General features: G+C 40.4%; 1 protein-coding gene across 4 annotated transcripts in view; it reads left to right on the top strand.

The window, feature by feature from the left end:
* The window catches only part of fam168a (family with sequence similarity 168 member A), a 105797-nt gene extending 87805 nt beyond the window's left edge, over nt 1-17992 (top strand). For all 4 annotated transcript variants that reach the window (XM_048532273.2, XM_048532271.2, XM_048532270.2 and 1 more), the window contains one exon: nt 12236-17992. The gene's annotated coding sequence lies outside the window, so the exon portion shown is untranslated. The remainder of the gene's footprint in view (nt 1-12235) is intronic.
* Nucleotides 17993-20072: the final 2080 nt, after the last annotated feature.

Below are 20072 nucleotides of genomic sequence, written 5' to 3'. Positions count from 1 at the left end.
TAACCTCCCATTTCTATGCTCGCTAGCATGTGGGACCAGAACTAATCCGGAAATTATCAATTGGTTTCTGTTTATTAATCCACTTTCTAGACCCTTAAATTCTGCTTGCAGGACCTCATTGCCTTTTCGTACCCATGCCATTGGTACCAATATGTATCACAGTCCAAATCTGTTTGTCCTCCTCCTTCAGAATATCCAGCAGAAGTTCTCTGATATCTCCAATCCTGGCACCATGGAAGCAACATACTGCTCTCTTTTGTGGCTGCAGAAATGCCTGTCTGTTCCCCTTTACGGTTGAATCCTGTACGTCTATAACCCTGCAGTTCTTTTTCTTCCCCTCTTGTGCTTCAGATCCACACATGATGCAATGGAGTCAGCTCCCACTGCTTTCCTCTGCACAGCCATCTTTGCCAACAGTCCCCAGAAAGGGGACAGGCCACAGGGGACCTGCGCTACCTGCCTTCCTCTAGTCTGCCTGGTGGTTACCCATATTCTTTTTGCTTGTTCAGCATTCATCTGCAGTGTAAACACCTCACTGAATGTGCTATCCGCAACATTCTCAGCACTGGGGATGCTTCACAGTGAATTCACCCACAGCTCCAGCTCCACAGTGTGCTTAGCCAGTAACTGCAGCTGGAGATATTACCGGGGACAGCTGAAACTTCCATGATTTGCCACAAAGTACAGGAGGAGCATTTTACGGGTGTGACTTCTGTCATGACTGCTTTTTTTAAAAGAACATCCTTATGAAAGAATGCTACTAACTCACTTCCCAAATGCTAATTTTATGGATGTGAGTTTGCTCGCTGAGCTGGAAGGTTTGTTTTCAGACATTTCACCGGAGGCTCACTGATGATGTTACCTAGAATGGTGATGAAACATCTGAAAACGAACCTCCCAGCTCAGGGAGCAAACTCACATCCAGTACCTCAACCTGAGCTACAAACCTTCCCAAAACTTGCTAGCACCTATGGGCGCGATACGCTAAAACTGGCCTGAAGATGGGAAACCAACGCTAATTTTATTTTTCTTCCCTCTTTGCTGACTTCTATTCCTTTATTTTGTTGGTTCTGAGTTTCACTTGTTTCTGTTTATTAGTTCATCCATTCTTTCAAACAATAAATACTTTTAAAAACATTTTGAACAAGTCAATATGCCACTTTCCTGCAATGTCACAGTTTGACTTGTTTTCGCAATCAGAAGTCCTCTGGAGCTGTAGTTGTTAAACCTGGACTCCCTTGTAAATAGCCCTCATTAGCACCCCTTGCTTTGCTGGGCCCCTGACTTTGGACCTCAGAATATTCATTTCCTGGCTCCCCTGTTCCTGATCCTCTGCTTATCCTGTTGCTGACACATCCCTCTTTCTGCTCGGTTGAGGTTGAAGTGTGGACCCTCAATCCCGAGTCTTGCTGTATCTGTTGCTAACTGTTTCTTTCTGCTCTGTTGAAGCTGAAGTATTATGTAGATGTAAAATGTGATTTTCAACTTAAATTTATCATGTATTAGCACATTTTTAGTTTTAGCAAGGCTCTGACGAACCTTTTGACTCCAGGTTTGAATGTAGGCTCTTTGTGGTCAAGTGTTTTTGCTCCTTACAACATTTCATGTAATTAATTGAGATGGCTGGGCTGTCATTTATTGCTCATCCCTAGTTGTGAGAAGACAGCGAAGAGTTAGTCACATTGTTATGGGTCTGGAGTTAGTATGCCAGACTGGGTAAGGGTGGATGGTTCCTTCCCTGACAGACACTAGCGAATCAGATGATTTTTTTTCTGACAGTTGACATCTGTTTCATGGTTGTCATTAGACTCTTAATTCCTGATTTTTAAAAAAAATTTTATTCTACCGTGGCGGGATTCGAATCCAGGCCCCCGGAAGATTGATCGAATCTGTATATTAATAGTCAAGCAATAACATCACAAGGCCATTACCTAGTATATGTAAAATGAAATGCATATCAAAACACTTGAATTTTGGAAAACCTGAAGTTGCTTCCCAGTTTGTGTGTTAAAATGTAAACCTGTCCTCCCTCATGAATAATCTAAATATGGTGGATTAATGATCTTGTCACCTGAGAGAGTTTATCCCAGTTTCTCCATTTACCCTCTAAAATGCTTTTCACCCTAAATTTGAATTTTGATTTTTATAGATCTAATTAATTACACTGTCATTTTATCTGTGAAGGCACCGCTGTTAAGGGAATATGTTTCTCAATTAAAGGTTTGCTTAGAGTAACATAAAATGAGATTTTCTTACCAGCATTAGTTATAAAACCCCTTGGGTGAATATTTGGCTTTGTGTGTGGGAAATTGTCTCTCAAACTTGGAGTTTTTTGAAGAGGTGGCAGAGATGATATGTGAAGGTAGTGTGATAGAGATTATCTATCAAGGACTGTGGTGAGGCCTTCAACAAGGATCTGCATGGTAGACTGGTTAGTAAGATTGGATCGCATGGGATCCAGGAGATCTAACCAATTGGATACAAAATTGGCTTGACATTAGGAGATAGAGGGTCATGGTAGAGGGTTGTTAATCAGACTGTGGAGGCCTTTGACAATCAGTGTGTTGCAAGGATTGGCGTTGGGCCTACTGCTGTTCATCATATATATCAACAATTCGGATGAAAATGTTGGAGACATGGTTAGTAAGTTTGCAGGTGACACCAAATCTGGTGGTATAGTGAACAGTGTACAGTCTGCGTCCAACGAGACCGTAATCAGCTGACCGATAGGTCAAGGATTGTGAAATGGAGTTTAATTTGGATCAATGCATGGTGTTGCATTTTGGTAAGATAAACTAGGGCAAGACTTGCACAGCTAACGGTCGTTCTCGGGGAGTGTTGACAAACCGAGATCAAGGGGGCAAGGACATAGTTCCTAGAAAGTGGCATCACAGGTAGACAAGGTGGTGAAGAAGGGGTTTGACACGCTTACCCTTTATTGGTCAGAGGACTGAATATTGGAGTTGGAACTTCATGTTGCAGCATTGGTGAGGCCACTTTTGGAATACTGTGTACAATTCTGGTTGCCCAGCCTTGGGAAGGATCTTATTAAGCTGGAAAGGGTGTAGAAAGGACTTGCAAAGATATTACCGAGACCGAAGGGTTCAAGTCATGAAGAGAGGCTGGATTTTTTTTTTCCTGCAGCGGAGGAGGCTGAGGAATGACTTTAGAGGTTTATAAAACCATTAGGGGCATAGATAAGGTGAATAGGTCTTTTCCCCATGTTGGGGGAGTCAAAAACTAGGGGGTACAGGTTTAACGTGAGAGGGGAAAGATTTAAAAGGGACCTGAGGGTAGCTTTTTCAGAGGGTGCGTATGTGGAGCGAATGGCCAAAGGAACGGCGGGAAGCAAGTACAGTTATAAGATTTAAAACACGTTTGAATGGATACATGAATAGGAAGCGTTTAGAGGGATATGTGTTAAACGCAGGCAAATGGGACTAGGATAATAAAATGTGAGGGTGGATGAACACAGCAGGCCCAGCAGCATCTCAGGAGCACAAAAGCTGATGTTTCGGGCCTAGACCCTTCATCAGAGGGGGGGGATGGGGTGAGGGTTCTGGAATAAATAGGGAGAGAGGGGGAGGCGGACCGAAGATGGAGAGAAAAGAAGATAGGTGGGGAGGTAGGGAGGGGATAGGTCAGTCCAGGGAAGACGGACAGGTCAAGGAGGTGGGATGAGGATAGTAGGTAGGAGATGGAGGTGCGGCTTGGGGTGGGAGGAAGGGATGGGTGAGAGGAAGAACAGGTTAGGGAGGCAGAGACAGGTTGGACTGGTTTTGGGATGCAGTGGGTGGAGGGGAAGAGCTGGGCTGGTTGTGTGGTGCAGTGGGGGGAGGGGACGAACTGGGCTGGTTTTGGGATGCGGTGATGGAAGGGGAGATTTTGAAGCTGGTGAAGTCCACACTGATACCATTGGACTGCAGGGTTCCCAAGCGGAATATGAGTTGCTGTTCCTGAAACCTTCAGGTGGCATCATTGTGGCACTGCAGGAGACCCATGATGGACATGTCATCTAAAGAATGGGAGGGGGAGTGGAAATGGTTTGCGACTGGGAGTTGCAGTTGTTTATTGCGAACTGAGCAGAGGTGTTCTGCAAAGCGGTCCCCAAGCCTCCGCTTGGTTTCCCCAATGTAGAGGAAACCACACCGGGTACAATGGATGCTGTATATCACATTGGCAGATGTGCAGGTGAACCTCTGCTTAATGTGGAAAGTCATCTTGGGGCCTGGGATAGGGGTGAGGGAGGAGGCGTGGGGGCAAGTGTAGCATTTCCTGCGGTTGCAGGGGAAGGTGCCGGGTGTGGTGGGGTTGGAGCGCAGTGTGGAGCGAACAAGGGAGTGACGGAGAGAGTGGTCTCTCCGGAAAGCAGACTAGGGTGGAGATGGAAAAATGTCTTGGGTGGTGGGGTCGGATTGTAGATGGCAGAAGTGTCGGAGGATGATGCGTTGTATCCGGAGGTTGGTGGGGTGGTGTGGGACTAGGTTAGTTTAGGAAATCTAGTTGGCATGGACAAGTTTGACCAAATTGTCTGTTTCTGTGCTTTATGTCTCTGACTGTAAATCACTAAATCTATTGATAATAGCTAACAAAATATAAATTTAACTTCAAGTGGCATTTTTCATGGAACGAAGTTACATTCTGCATTTATATATTTGTATAGAGACAGTGCTTCAACTTTTGTGAACCACCCATTTTACAGCTGAAAAATAACTTGTCTCTACCATTTTTCAACTGTGGTTTGACTGCCAGTCTACATTTATACTTTACCTGCTCCAACCTGTAGAACGTTATAGAGTTTATTTCCATTAATAAATATGGTACATGCTAATGTGTTCATTGAAACAGTACTTAGTGACAATAATGAAAGGGAAAGAAATTAAATTTATCAGTTCGGTACTGGTAATAAGCATGATGCTGTCCCAAGAACTTAATGTATTCATGTTTCACCTTCTTGTTAGTGGTAGGAGCCACCCATTGACCAGACTCTGATCATTGTACTGCCCAAGTCTGTATCAGCATCCAAGATGGAGGTTTATCCTTTGAAATGTGTTCCTTAAAAGATTGCTGAAAACTGGCTAGTAACCTTTTACTCTTTCTTGGGCTGTGGGTGTCCCTGGCTCAGTGACTGGTTGTCCATCCCTGTCTGCCTTTGAAGGTAATGGTGAGTCAACTTCTTGAACCACTGAAGTCCCAAGTGGTACACCCAAAGTGCTGTTTGAATGGGAGTTCCAGGATTTTGACCCTTAGAAATGAAGGGCAGTAGACCATTTAGTCCTTCAAGTCTGTTTTGCCACTTAGTATGATCAGGGTGAGCCCTCTTTCTCAAAGCCACATTCTTGCTCTCGCTCCATACTGTTTTGATATATTATTTGATAACAAAGACACTAGTCTCTTCCTTGAGTAGACTTAGTGATCTGACCTCTACAGCCTTCCATGATGGTGAAATCCACAAGTTGACCACCCTCCATGTGGGGAAAAGTGAGTATAAGAGCCAGGAAGAGGAGTGGCAGTTCAGCTCCTGTAGACTGCTTTGTCGTTTAATATGATCATAACTAATCTCATCTTGGCTTCATCTTCACTTTCCTGCCCCTAGCCCTTTAAGTCATTAATTAAAAATCTCTATCTCCTCAAAACTGTACAGTGCCCTAACATCATCTACTTGAGTAGAGTTCCAGATTCGTGACACTTTGAGAGAAGTAATTCCTTCTAATCTCGGTTTTAAACCTGCCACCATTTAACCTAAAACTAGGCTCATGACCTCTTAAAGACAATGTGGTGTGGAGCTGGAGGAACACAGCAGGCTAGGCAGTGTCGGAGGAGCAGGAAGGTTGAGTTTCTGGCCGGGACACCCCTTGTCAAAACCATGCTAGCTCTGTGAGAAAACACATTATTGGAGAAACTCAACAGATCTGGAAACATCTGAAGAGAAATTAGACTCAACATTGAGTCCAGTGACCCTTCATCACTCTGAGAGGTTGCATTTAGGCTTTCCAAATGTCCTCTTATTAATTCCTTAGTTCCAAATGTTTCCTCATTCACAAATAGTCTACCCTGTCATCTTTAAACTGTGACTGTGGTTTTAGACTTCCCAGCCAGGAGAAACATCCTCCTTGCATCTACTCTGGCTAACCCTGTTAGAATTTTGTATGTGTCAGTCAGAACCCCTTCAGTCTTCTAAACTCTAGAGAATACAGGCCCAGTCAAATCAATCTCTCCTCGTACAAAATTGGCTTGGGCATGGATGTTTGTGACCTGTGGTGTTTTGCAAAGATCAGTGCTGGGATCTTGGTTTGTAATTTATATAAAACAATGTAGATGAAAATGTCGGTGGTCAGAGTAGTAACTTTACAGCTGACACCAAACTTGGTGGACTTGTGGATAGGGAGAAAGCTTTTCAGAGGATACAAGATATAGATCAGTTGGAAAGCCATGTGAAGAAATGGCTAATGAAGCTTAATCTACGCAAGTATGAAATGATGCATTTTGGGAGGTCAAATGCAAGAAGAAAGTACACAGTAAATGGCAAGGCCTACAGAAGTATTGATACACAGAGATCTTGGGGTGCAAGTCCATAGCATAGCTCCCTGAAAGTGGCAACACAAGTGGATAAAGTGGTAGAAGTGTATGGCATGTTTTCCTTCATTGGTTGGGGCTTTGAGTGTAAAAGTTGGCAAGTCGTCTTGCAGCTGTGTACGACTTTAGGTCACGTTTGGAAGTACTGGAGCAATGAAGGTTTTTTTGTTAGAGAAGGTGGTAGGTGCCTGGAATGCGCTGCCAGAGGAGAGAGTAGAACCGGGTACAATAGCAACGTTTAAGGTGCATTTAGGCAGACACATGAGCAGGCAGGTAATAGAGGAATATGGACCATGTGCAGGCAGATTGGATTAATTTAGAATGACATCAAGGTCAGCATAGACTTGGTGTGGCCTTTGTAATTTATATAAATAATTTTGGATGAAAATGTAAGTGGTCTGATTAGTAACTTTGCAGCTGACACCAAAATTGGTAGAGCTGTGGATAGTGAGGAAGGTTCAGAGAAGCACCTCTCCACAGTGCTCTCTGTCCCCTGTGTATGAAGAGAGATTTGTTTGACTGGGTCTGTAATCACTAGAGTTTAGAAGAGTGAATTTTAATCTTTTTAGGAGTGGGGTGGAAGTTGATGGTGGAGATGAGATGGGATGGATCTGAGAAAAGAAATGTAAAATTCCAGCAAGGCTAGCCAGAATAGAAACAAGGAGGATGTTTCCCCTGGCAGGGGAGTCTAGAACCACAGTCATAGTTTAAGGATTACAGAGTAGGCCATTTAGAGATGAGGAAACATTTGTAATCAACTAAGGAAGAAATAATGAGACAAGTGCCTGCACTGTATTATTGTGTGTTAATAGGACAGTTCTGCCATCCCCAATGTTGGCCTAGTGAACGTTTGCTGCACTTCCTTTATGGCAACTATGCTCTGTCTTGTGTAGGGAGATCAGAACTGCGCACACTACTCCATGTGTAGTCTTAAAGTCCTTTTATAGTTGCAGTCAGACATCCCTACTTCTGAACTGAAATCCTCCTGCAATGAAAGCCAACTCACTATTTGCCTATGTAATTGCATGCTGTACCTGCCTGTTCACTTTTATTACCTGCTGAGCAATCCACTCAGACTCCTTTGTACAGCTATATTTCCCCATATATCACCACTCAATACTTGCTGTTTTTCACACTGAAATGTACAGCTTTGCATTTATCCATGCTATACTGCATCTGCCATGTGTTTGCCCTCATACTCAACTTGTGTACATCACCCCCGAAGCCTCCCTGCATTCTCTTTGCAGCATTCAATCTTACATTTGGATACCTCATACAAGTCATTGTATATATTGAGAATAACTTGGCCCAAGAACTGATTCCTGCAGTATGCCACTATTCTGTACCTGGAAAATGACCCACTTATTTCTACTCGACAACAGGAAGGAACCAGGATGCATTTATTTCAAGTAATTGTAGTATGTGGCTTGTTGATTTGGGGTGTGTGATGGTATTGGTGAATATATAGTTTCTAGAGTTCCCATGCATCTCCTGCCCTCATCCTTCTAGATAGTAGAGGTCACAAGTTTGAAAGGTGCTGTCAAAGGAGCCTTTGAGTTACTGAGCTGCATCTAAACTGTGTCAATAGTAAAGAACTGCAAACTGAGGACTCGAGATTAGTTACTCACTGCTGAATTCCCCAATCTCTGGCTTGCTCATAGCTACAGTATTTATATGCCTAATTCTGCTCACTTCTGGTCAATGTTTACCCCCACGGTATCAATTGTGGGGAAGAAAAAAAGCATTGGTAGTGCCATTGAAAGCCAAAGAGAAATGGTTACTGATTCATGATTGAGATCGTCGATGTTCTTGCACTTGTGTGGTGTAAATGTTACTTGCCACTTATCTGTCCAAGCCTGAATGATGCTCAGCTCTTGCTGCATATGGATGCAGTCATTCAATAAACAAAGTGTTGCAAATGGTGCAGATGGGGAGACGATGGCCTAATGGTATTATCGCTGGACTGTTAATCCAGAGACCCAGATAATATTCTGGGGACCAGGGTTTGAATCCTGCAGCGGATGGTGGAAATTGAATTCAATAAATAGCTGGCATTAAAAAAAAGTCTAACGATGACTATACATCCATTGCCGATTACAAACCCATCTGGTTCACTCATGTCCTGGAGAGAAGGAAATTGCCATCCTTACCTGCTCTGGCCTACATGTGATTCAGACCCACAACAATGTAGTTGTCTCTTAACTGCTCTCTGGGCAATTAGGGATGGCCAGCGACGCCCTCCTCCCGAGAATGAATAAAGGAAATCACGACAGCATCCCCATTTCTGACCTTATGATGGAGGTAGACTTTGAAAGAGTTGAAGATGGCTGAGTCCAGTTCTGTAGCATGAGTAATTGCTGTATTGATGTACCGTACTGAGATGTCAATTACAAACAATCAATCACTTTCCTTTCTGCTAAGTATGACTTTGCAGAGTTTTTCCACTGATTCCCATTGATTCTGGTTTTGCTAGGGCTACCTGATGCCACACCCAGTGAAATATAGTATTGATGTCCAGAGCAATAATCTCGCCTCAGTGATTTCTAAAGAGAGCTGGAGGAGCTCTTTCAGTGGTTTAGAAACAAATTGCAAGAAGGTGGAAAGATTTGAATAACTCTTTAAAGGAGCTTATGCCAGTGTTGTAGACTGATTGGCCTCCTATTATAATGTCCTGTAAATTGTGTGTTGCAGCACTACAGTATCAAGGAAAGATGTGCAGCACTTGAACTAATGTTTCCCAAATCATGCCAAGTAAAATACTTTGAGATTTGATTCAAAATAAATGAGGTACTCCAAGTTCCCAACAGGTTGAAAACACTCTTAAATAGTGCATACATGAAGATCGTTGCTGCTTTTCTCAAATCTGAAATGACAGGGTTTTTTCCTTTGAGTTGAAGGACTGAAATGTCTTATTTTGGAACTTGTTCTATATAAAATTTGGCAAATCACATGTTCATGGAAAAGGTATAGTTTAATTTACGGCTAGAAGCTGTATGAAGTTCTTTCACGCCTGGTTGTATTTGAGGTGAACTAAAACATCCTTAGGAGAAGCTTACTGTAGTAAGACTTTGCGTTGTCCTTAACAAAAGTTTTTGACTTTTAAACAACGTTTTAGAAATAAATGTCCTAACCCTTCTATGATAATTGATATTTTTAATAGATGAGGATGCAAGATGGGCATCAATTTCATGCTTGCGATACCTTGACCGTGTCTCCCGCAACACATCCCTCACACCCCGTCCCCAATAGCGCCCTAAGAGAATCCCCCTCGTCCTCACGTACCACCCCACCAACCTCCGGATACAACGCATCATCCTCCGACACTTCCGCCATCTACAATCCGACCCCACCACCCAAGACATCTATCCATCCCCATCCTTGTCTGACTTCCGGAGAGACCACTCTCTCCGCGACTCCCTTGTCCGCTCCCCACACCCCTCCAACCCCACCACACCCGGCACCTTCCCCTGCAACCGCAGAAAGTGCTACACTTGCCCCCACACCACCTCCCTCACCCCCATCCCAGGCCCCAAGATGACTTTCCATATTAAGCAGATGTTCACCTGCACATCTGCCAATGTGGTATACTGTATCCACTGTACCCAGTGTGGCTACCTCTACATTGGGGAAACCAAGCAGAGGCTTGGGGACCGCTTTGCAGAACACCTCCGCTCAGTTCGCAATAATCAACTGCACCTCCCAGTCGCAAACCATTTCCTCTCCCCCTCCCATTCCTTAGATGACATGTCCATCATAGGTCTCCTGCAGTGCCACAATGATGCCACCCGAAGGTTTCAGGAACAGCAACTCATATTCTGCTTGGGAACCCTGCAGCCCAATGGTATCAATGTGGACTTCACCAGCTTCAAAATCTCCCCCTCCCCCACTGCATCCCAAAACCAGCCCAGCTCGTTCGCTCCTCCCACTGCATCACTAAACCAGTCCAGCTCATTCCCGCCTCCCTAACCTGTTTTTCCTCTCGCCTATCCCCTCCCACCTCCAGCTGCACCTCCAGTCCCCACCTACCAACCTCATCCCGCCTCCTTGACCTGCCCGTTCTCCCCGGACTGACCTATCCCGTCCCCTCCTCTCCACCTATCCTCTCCTCTCTATCCATGTTCGGTCCACCTCCCCCTCTCTCCCTATTTACTTCAGAACCCTCTCCCCATGCCCCCCTCTGATGAAGGGTCTAGGCCTGAAACGTCAGCTTTTGTGCTCCTGAGATGCTGCTTGGCCTGCTGTGTTCATCCAGCCACACGCTTTGTTAACTTCATGCTTGAGGTTGTTTTACTTCATCTTACATTTTCTTTTTCCTGTCGTATAAAAATTCCCAGTTTTCCTTGGCATCAATTTATGGCAAAAGTGTAATGTGCCCCTTCTGATTGCCTCAAGCTAAAAAAAATGGTTGGCCACCACATTAACTTCATCAAACTCTACCATGCTGCCTGTTATCAGCTGCTGAAGTCTCCGTGCATGTTTCTTTAACCACTGATTTGATTATTCAATGCAGTTGTAGCTGGTCTTTCAATTTTTACTGTTCATAAACTGGAGTTCATCTAAAGTTTGATATCCATGTACTAATCTGCCTTGAATCCTGCTCACCTGTTGCTGCTGTGTTCACTAAACTACATGGGTGTTGTTTGACCAAAGTTTTTGAATTTAAAATGATTACCCTTGTTTCACCATCCCTCTATGGCCTCATCCTGACTTATCGCTAGGCTCTTCCAGCTCTAACATTCTATTTCCCCAACTCTGCTTATTTGCATAACTTCCTCCCTCATCTCACCTCTCCTGCAATGGTAGCATGTATTATGCTGCATTGATCATAATATCTGGAATTATCTCATTAACCTCTCCATTGCTTTAAGACTTTAAAACTGATTTAGTTATCCATGCTAATAATTCCGTCTTTTTCAGGCTAAGCTCCTATGAAGCAGTCTGCAATCATTGTTTGCAGATGCTATGTAAATGTTACTATTCCAACTGTAGGTTCTGTTTCTCAGTCTGATTACCTTACACTGATCCACATTAAATGACAACTGGCATTTCTACATTAGATCCCTCTGGCTGTACTTCATTTGTTGTGTCAATCTGTTTCTTGTCAGCAAATTTCGTCTTAACCAGAAGAGCTGAAAAATTGATTATCTTTAACCAACTAATTTTATGACTTTGTACTGTTTTAAGAGTGCTTTTACTGTGTTAGTTTGCTTGTTTTGTACAATATCTATATTTCTCAAAAGCAAAACGCTGCTGGAGCAAATCAACAGGTCCCGCAGCATCTTTACAGAGGAAAGCAAAATTACATTTCAAGTCCAGTGATCCTCCTTCAGAATGCTTCTAAAGGATCCCTGAACTCGAAACATTAACTCTCTTTTCTCTCCGAAGGTGCCACCAGACTTGCTGAGTGAGTAATTTCTGTTTGTTTCAGATCTCCGCATTTCTTTTGTTTTAAAATTTAAGACCAGGTCTTTACAATCTAATTACTAAATTGTAAATAAAACTTCATGAAATCACAGTTTTACTGAAAATATGTGGACAATAAAGTAAGTTACATCTGGAATAGTTTTCTCAATGTGAATGGTGATTAATTGAATTCAAAGTAATCATTTCTCATTATAGGTATGGTTTAAAGGTGTGGTTTATTTTTATCTTTCTGCAGATCTGGAGTCAGACATTGTATGCAACTACTCAAGTCTTACGTTGGTGCTTGTGCATTGAAGCCACATGGCACCGAATCTGTTTGCAAGAACAAAGTGCAAAGGTCACTTTATGCATCATTTAGTGTTTTTATTTTGTAAAAGCTGCTTTTTCTCCAAATTTCTGCCTCATTTAAGGTCTTTTCCATCATAGCTACTCAAAATTGTTTCAGACCAATGTGTTATCACTAGCAAGGCTGTGGCCAAAAAGGCCTCTTCCATGGTGAGAATACATGTCACTCTTTTTAAAAAAGAAAATTGCATGTTTCACCATTTCTATTACTGAGATCCTAAGATCCATACTGAAATTTAAATAATGAGCCCAATTTGAACATGATGCATCAAATGTCAAGGAAGGGAAATACATTCTACAGTATTAAAGAGAACAGCGACTATGTCTCTTTAATCTGATATGTTGGTGTTCTTGCACGTTCTGATCTTGCATTTTAACAACCATAAAACATCAGTTTGGACATAAGCCTTTCTAGTTACATGTAAGCGTTATCAGAATTAACACTCACCACTGAAATGGCCTTTAATCGCTTTTGTTTTTGACGATAGAATTCAGGAAAGCTTTGAGGGTTTAAAGGGATATAGAATTAATGGAGCACTCCACTCGATGCTACAGTGCAGTGAATTCTTAGGGTGACTTAATTAATTCAGCATTATTTGTTTGAGTTGTTTGGCCAGAATCTCTGTTCAGGATACAGTGATTGGTTGAGCACCATTTCTCCCCACCATCAATCCTTTACAACTATTAAATCAGCATTGTGTTCTTTTAAATACGAAATACAGGTTGCACTGTACTAGAAATGTGTTAGCATTTGCTTTCTTTATCTATCTGTCGGACCTGTCTCAAAATTTGGATTCACAAAACAAAGCTCCATGAACCTGTAAAATCTTGCTGCATTATGATAAAATTGAGCTCCTTGGAATTTTAAAATATTTAGTTTTGCAGTATCTCAAGATAATTTGGTTGTCAGTTTGTGTTATCAGCTGACATTACAATTTTTTGAAAGCAGGTAAAAATACATCATTTAAATATGTATAATTTTAAACAGTCGTAAAATTACAGAAATTCATGCAGTGTTTTACTATCCTTGTCTTAATGAAAGGACCTGGGTAGAAGAATGCTGCAGCTTTAAAACGCTGAAGGTCTTAGTCGACAGGAATTTGTGGGACAGTACCATCCACATAGAATGGGAACAGTGTGCTTAAATTTTTGAAAGGGGAGTGAATATTTGTGTCCAGCAAGATCTTTCTGTCCTGTATGGTAAAGTTTTTGGAAATGAATGTATATGACTGGAAAGCACTGACAAGGGTATGAGGTAAAGCAAATTGAGATTTAGGAAGCATATATTTTCCTTCAATTTAGAAATGGCCACATATCAGAATTCTGTTAAAATACAGAAGCTAGGTTATGTTGCACAATACATATATAAAAATAATCTATGCTACTAAACAGGTACAAAACTTTATACATGAGTATATATATAAATATATATAACACACCCATATTGTGTTTGTGGTTAGCTAAATAGACTGATTTTTGAGAAACAAACTGTATGAGACCTAGATTTTAATTAGAAATGTAATCAAATATATTAAACTCAAACAGTCTGCTCTTGCAGAAATTTTTATGTTCAGGTCACATAATTGAAAGAGAAATTTAGTGGTTAATTTCCAAAAATAATTATGGATGCATTACATGCACCTACTGCATTCTCAACCTAACAGATCTTAGTTGTATGGAGCAGCATTCTGCTAAATGTAAAGGTATGAAAGAGTATATTCTGCAATATCAAATACGTTTCCATTGCAAATGTTTTAAGATGGTCATGTGCAGATATATTTGTTTACATTTGTAGGCAGTTGGGTATATCTGCTGCATTCTCAGATGAGATATGCCTCTTCAACAAGATGGCTGCAGAAGATGGGATTTTATAGCTTCTACTTAGCAATTTTAAAGCTGGTTTAAATTATGCTCAGACATCGGATTCATTTACTTTACAGCTAAAGTTATATTTTTGAGCCACATTCTGTTTGAAAATTTGAGTTCACTAATCTATTTTTTCAAGGTTGAATTGGATTTTTAATCCAGATTGTTATTTGCCAGAACAAACATTTTTTTGGCCCATTATTTAAACTTGCCATATTGTTCAAATTTTATGTATATACCCCTTTAAAGGTTTTATGGCATGGATTAAATCAAATAGCTAATTTATTAGTGGATAACTCTTCTGTTCACTGGCTTTACTGATCATTCTCTTCAGAAAATGCACCTTGGGTTGAGTTTTCAGTTTTCCATTACTGTGTTGATACAGATTTCATTCTGGTTATTTAGACATTATACTTCACAATTTACAGAATAAAGTACAAATTGGTAGACAAGTACACATGTCCCACCAAAATGGGAAGGGGTAAGTTTTATGGTTCTTAACTTGAATGCTGTAAAACTGTTTGAGAAATAGTCCAACTCAATAGAGAGAGAGAGAGCAATGCCAAGCAGTGGATATGCAGAAATTCTGTTGTTGCAAATTGATGGGAAACAGAAATGCAGCAGTCTTAAATTGAAACTGGTGAGCTAGAAGTAGAGAATTGGCAAGTACAGATGTCTAAACATTCTCTACTATTCAACCTTGAAACTAGAAGAAATATCATTGCAGAATCCCATCATTTCAGTGATTATTATGGAAGGAAAGCAGTTCTGAACAAAGCCACTATTGATACAATTCATTGTCTTGTAGCTTTTTACAGTAAAATTTTATTTCAGCTCAATGAGAAATCATGAATATATCATCACAGCCTAATAAGACTTTTCATATTACTGCACTTAATATCAGATTTTTGCAGGGCATTAATAATAGGAGAAACACTTCAGGTTTAGTATAAAGTATACTGTGTAAAGAGGCTGTGGTATAATGGTAATTGTTTTCACATTGAATCCCCCGCTATTAGTTTGATATAAATTGAACTGGCAAATGGAAATATTAGTTGGTCCCGTTGATTGATTTATCTGGTTTCAAAGGTGTGAGAAGTTGTAACTCTTCAAGGAAGTTCCGTTTGTGTCTAGAATCACAAAATATAATCTCCCAGTTGATTGCAACAGTCTGATTTCTGACTGCCTTTCATGTTGCTGATATATTTGTAAGTGAAGTTACTTTAATTAAATTGATCTGTTAACTGGGGACAAATATTTCAGCCATATTTTATTAGGCCAGGTTCAGATTTAGCACAAATTAACTAAACATGATAAGAAAATGCATATACAATGGAACACGTAAGAAACATTCCAATACAATTTGATTTTACTTGATGGAACTTTATCTTTTTGGTCAATAGTCTCATTGAAATTCCCTTTATGTAGGTATACATTGCCAAGTTTTCTTCTGTTTGTAAATCTATTTGATTTCTTCACATCTGAGGAGAAATATATGGTTTGCTTTTTCCAGCACCAGTATGCTTCTATCATTGAGTCGTCATAAGGTTTGTCACTACTTGGGGGAAAAATAGGTTAAAGTTTAGAACAAAATTACAGTGCCTGACTTTCTCAAATACCTGTGATGCTGCTACATAGGGAGCATTGGAATAGATTTAGGAGCTTGAGTGCTTTACTCTACAGCAAACCTTTGTTTTTTAAAACTTACCTTACAACAATTAACTCAAGACTGGATACCAGAACTAAAATGTATGTTATCAGCACTAATTACCTTGACGGCCACAAAAATTCATCTTACTCTTCAAAAACTAACAATTGGTGATATGCTTTATATGGGAATGATTGAAACTGATTAAATACTAGCCTTTCACGACTGCTAAAAATAAATATAACTGGTTGATTTTAGGCAACATTATTGCTGGTCAGCAGGACGCTTCACTCAAAGATTCACTATTTATCAGATCAATATTTTGTCAAAAAGCTGCCTAGATGTGTTGCTGTTGTCCACAGATAAGCTGATCATCTCATCAGTGACAACCTCATCACAGGTCACAAACTTTTGGTTCTGATTTTGATAAAAGTCTGCACTCTCATTCCTATTTCCTCCATGACTGTTAAATCAGATTTTTAAAATTAAATATAAAATGCTTACTTAGCTGTCGCAAATGTGTAAGGTAGCCACTACAACATAAAATTGTGTCCAAAAAAAATGTTGGCACTACGCTTGGTGTGACAGTGAAACCTGGCAGATCACAATTCTTTCAGATTGTTACAGCAGGTAACAGTGATGCTTGTGGTGCAGTGGTAGTGCCCCAACCTCTGTGCCAGAATGCTGGAGTTCAAGTCCCACCTACTTCAGAGATGTGAAATAACACCTCTGAACAGGTTGATTAGAAAATATAACTTTGCCTTTATTGCACTCTCAGCTTACGTTCTGTACAAATGTGGATTTCCTTTGATTTTGCAAAAAAGAACAAAATATCTTGTTTGTCTACTAAATGGAATTAACAAATATGTATTGTAAGTGTTCCTAACAACTTTCCTGCTAAATTGGTCTTATTGGGCAGACTTGTTTTGCAAGTATTTGATATACTGCAGAGTATGTTAACAGTTGAACCTACACCAATGTTGCTATTCATGTATATTTTCCTTTTTGTTCCCACTTACAAGCTCATGAGCTAAATCAGATTTCTAAATTTTTAAACTTTTGCCACAAATTTGAAAAGAAAAATTTATGCCCAAATTTCAACACGTTTGCATTTTAATTGGACTGAGACTTTTCTTAGAATAATCATGCAAATTTTTAAAATTGGCATGATGTTTCAAATACTTAAGAATTAACATTGGAAACTTAAATTCAGTTGAACTGTGGAAGTTATAAGCTGTTCTTTTAATGTTAAATGGCTAATTGGATGTTGCTAGATGACTAGTGTATTTAAGATTAGCTCTATTGTTCTGGACTGCTAAGCTCATAACCAGTGTGCAACTATATGCCACAAGGGGGAAAAAAGCATACCAAGTACCCAGGATACTTGTTCAACATAACCAGGTTTACCAGTTCAGTTATGATTATGCAAGACCTTTTAACAGATTTTTGTACATCTTTGCTAGATTAAAAAGTACTGTAATGCAAGACTTGAACAATGCATATTAATAGTTGTACTGGCCCAATTCAATGTCATAAGTACTTCAGAATATCAGATTTGAATAGGAGAAATTAAACAGTGTGTACGAGTGTTGCTCCTGTATTTTAAAGAAAGATAACCTAGGAAACCTTTGCAGTTCAGATATGTAATTTAAGCGCTTTTTACCATAAGTGTTATTTAAGTTGTTTAATGATTGATGTTTATTATTCTTAATAGAAAAAAAACTTTATGGTTTAACTGAAGTTGGATGCTTCTTTGAGCTACAGGGAGCATTTCAGAACACAAGTCTGTGGGCTTTCCTTTTACTGTATTTCAATTACAGTTTTGAACTTCCTTATTTTGAATTCTATTGGAACACTAATAAAGCAAGAAGAGAATTATGGAAATGTCATTGTCTTCCAAGCATAGTTCATAGAACGCAAGTGTTTTAATAAAGCAGATTAGAAGTTACTTATGGAACCTGAAAGACCCACAGTTTACACTTGTGACTATGAAGTGTAATTCTGTTTTTTATTTTGTTTTTTGGAAAAGATCAGTTAGTGATCTAAGTGACAGAATTAAGCCAAGAGTTTGTAATTGTATATTTACTGTAAGATGTAGAACATTCAATAACAATTAAAATGTTTACACAAAAATTGATTTCTTTTGGTGTTTAATGAATTGGGTAGAGTGGCAAATAATTGATCTAATTTAAAATCTAAACATTTTTGGGGCTCTGCCTCATTTTTTCTTAACCTCGTGCAGATCTGAAACTGTTAAATGTTTTAAAACCTCTTAATCAAAGAGCATAGAGGTTCTGCCTGTGAGAATGAATGGCAGTCAACCTCTCAAAATGTAAGAGGAGTCAGGAAAAAAGTCTTAAACTTTGAATTCGTAAAGAGATACTACTTAATTCCTTATCCAAAGTAGTTCTGGAAATGAAGTATTTGCTTAATGTCACCTGCAATAAGTTAACACAAACTATTTGAATGTTACAGTATTTATTTTGTAATGCATGCCTCTCAAAATTTACCAAAATGAAAAGCAAAGTGCTTAATCTTACAAGTGCTTTGGAATTGTTTGCCTGAGAGGCTTGGCTCACTTCTTCCATGCACTTTCATTACAGAATGAAATGTTAGAGATGGGGCCATTCAGCACATTATGCCTGTGCAATATGTCAAAAGAGCAAATAATCACTCATACTCTTGTTCTTTCCCCAGAGCCCTGTACTTCTGTATTTGTTTGAATCATAACAACAGAAACAGAATTAATCTACTTCCTCTCCTTTTGGGCAATACATTGCAGATCATGCAACTTGCTATGCAAAGCAAACAAGTTTCCTTATGTTAGCTTTTGTAAATCACCATTAATCTGTTTCATATTGATATTTTTCCTCTAGGAATAGATTATACCCTCTCAAAACAATTCATAAATTGAAAATGTCTTTTTTTTTAAAAAATATAATTTGTCCAGCTCACTACTGCTGTAACCAAATGACCTGTCTCCATGTAAATGAACTCCCTCATTCCTGGATAACAAAGTGTGAAGCTGGATGAACACAGCAGGCCAAGCAGCATCTCAGGACCATAAAAGCTGACGCCTCCTGGTACTGTTCTAGCAAATCTCTTTTGCATCCTTTACAAGACCTTAATTCCCCAAGTGAGATTCCCAAAATTGAAAACAATACATCAGTGGAAGCCTGATCAGTCTTTATAAGATCTACTAAACGTTTTTGCTTTTGTACTCAATTCCACCATCAATGAAGCCAAGAATCGCATGTTTTAAAAATTTTTCAATTTGTCCTGCTTTTCTCAAATATTAATGTATATATGCTACTGACCTCTTCCTGTAAACTGGTAAAATTGTAACCTATAGTTCATATTGACCTGCCTCACTCAGCTGGCCAGCTGGTTTGTAATGTAAAGAGATGCCAACAGTGTAGCTTCAGTTCCTGCACTGGCCGAGGTTACTGTGAAGAACTTGCCCTCTGAACCACAGTCCTTGCCTAGGATGACCCTCAGGTTAAACCACACCAGTTGTCTGTCCCTCTCCCTCTTCTCTCCCTCCCCCTCTCCCTCTCCCTCCTGCAGTAACGAGAGCAATCCTATACAGCCTGGTAAGACTATGATGATTTTTGCTTTATTGCCACCCTCATCTTCCTCCCAAAGTGTAACCTTCACACTTCTCTGAAATACATGTTACAGCTATTTTGCTTACCTAGAAGCATAAGAAATAGGCAATTTTCCCCATCAAGCCCACCCTGCCATTCTGTAAGGCCGTGGCTGACTTACGTCAACTCCAAGATAACAAAGTGTGGAGCTGGATGAACACAGCAGGCCAAGCAGGATCTTAGGAGCATAAAAGCTGACGTTTCGGGCCTAGACCCTTCATCAGAAAAGGGGGATGGGGAGAGGATTCTGAAATAAATAGGGAGAGGGGGGAGGCAGACCAAAGACGGATGGAGGAGAAGATGGGTGGAGAGGAGAGTATGGGTGGGGAGGTAGGGAGTGGATAGGTCAGTCCGGGGAGGGTGGACAGGTCAAGGAGGTGGGATGAGGTTAGTAGGTAGGAAATGGAGGTGCGACTTGAGGTGGGAGGAGGGGATAGGTGAGAGGGAGAACAGGCTAGGCAGGCGGGGACAAGCTGGGCTGGGTTTTGGGATGCAGTGGGGGGAGGGGAGATTTTGAAGCTGGTGAAATCCACATTGATACCATGGGCTGCAGGGTTCCCAAGCGG

Source organism: Stegostoma tigrinum, chromosome 6 (genome assembly GCF_030684315.1).
Source record: "Stegostoma tigrinum isolate sSteTig4 chromosome 6, sSteTig4.hap1, whole genome shotgun sequence".
Classification (NCBI taxonomy): Eukaryota; Metazoa; Chordata; class Chondrichthyes; order Orectolobiformes; family Stegostomatidae; genus Stegostoma; species Stegostoma tigrinum.
This window is presented reverse-complemented; position numbering and strand designations above follow the sequence as displayed.